Raw genomic sequence first — 1,098 nt, forward strand, 5'->3', positions numbered from 1 at the left:
ATCCCAATAATCGTTCATGCTAAGGAACACGTTCACTCCTACTATCCACATTTTCAGGATGCATTATTATTAAAGTTTTAATGTTTTTTCCTCTTTCCTGTTTCACTAAAATAGTTACTGATATTCTTCCCTGAGACTTTTTTTTCATTTTCTACCAAACATTATTTTTTCGAATGTCGATTCAATTTTATGAACTTTATTTGTAATCAGCTATTGCCAATCCGGCTAACATATAAATGTCATATAACAAGTGCATAGAACTTTATTACTGGCGACTGGAGAAAATATATATTTCTAGCCACTGTCTTCCCTTTACTGAAATTATATACATAATCAGATATCCTAATTACCACATGATTACTGATATTACTAAAATAATGTGTTAATTATGCAGTATACATATTATTCAGAATAGTAGCCTATGTCATTTAGTATTATATGGAATCTTAAGCAGTTTATTCAGAACAAACATAACTGGAAACCATTCACTGTCCGTCTATCTATATTCCTTTAAAAACCTTAATCTTAACAACAGAAAATAAAGTAATAAAATATCTTACCTCTCAAATTTTATATTTCATACATCTATCTATCTATTCATATAATAGTCATTTATTTGTAACCAGCTTTAAATATGTTCAGTACATTAATCTGACTACCCAAGAATAATTATAATAAAAAAATATTCCGTATATGAAATAAAATCTGCGAAAAGATAAAATAATTGCATATTCACTTTCCACTCTAATTCAATTCTTGTTATGCAATTTATCATATATAATATATAACAATTACATCCTATTACTGGAAAGCAAAATAACTAACTACAATTACAACGGGAGATTCACCTGTCATTTTGAAGAGAGAGAGAAAAAGAAATCATCATGAAATATAAATAATATATAGGGACAATATCAATCCCCCCCTTGTGCTATATTTTCTATAATGCTATCTTCCGTTTCCGATCACCGCCTGCATTTTGACTACGCATTAAAAGAGGCAAACAAAATCCGTTCGAGTAAGCGAGCAGTCCTCGCCTTTGCCGAAATAGCTTCTCTTTTCCTGCTTACGTTGTATATAGCACATGTATACACGATG

At 30.0% G+C, this 1,098-nt stretch overlaps 1 protein-coding gene across 1 annotated transcript in view; it reads right to left on the reverse strand.

Moving 5' to 3' along the window:
- The window catches only part of LOC119590642, a gene marked incomplete at its 3' end in the record, with an annotated part of 6,055 nt that overhangs the window by 323 nt on the left and 4,634 nt on the right, over window positions 1–1,098 (reverse strand).

Source organism: Penaeus monodon, chromosome 27 (genome assembly GCF_015228065.2).
Source record: "Penaeus monodon isolate SGIC_2016 chromosome 27, NSTDA_Pmon_1, whole genome shotgun sequence".
NCBI lineage: Eukaryota > Metazoa > Arthropoda > Malacostraca > Decapoda > Penaeidae > Penaeus > Penaeus monodon.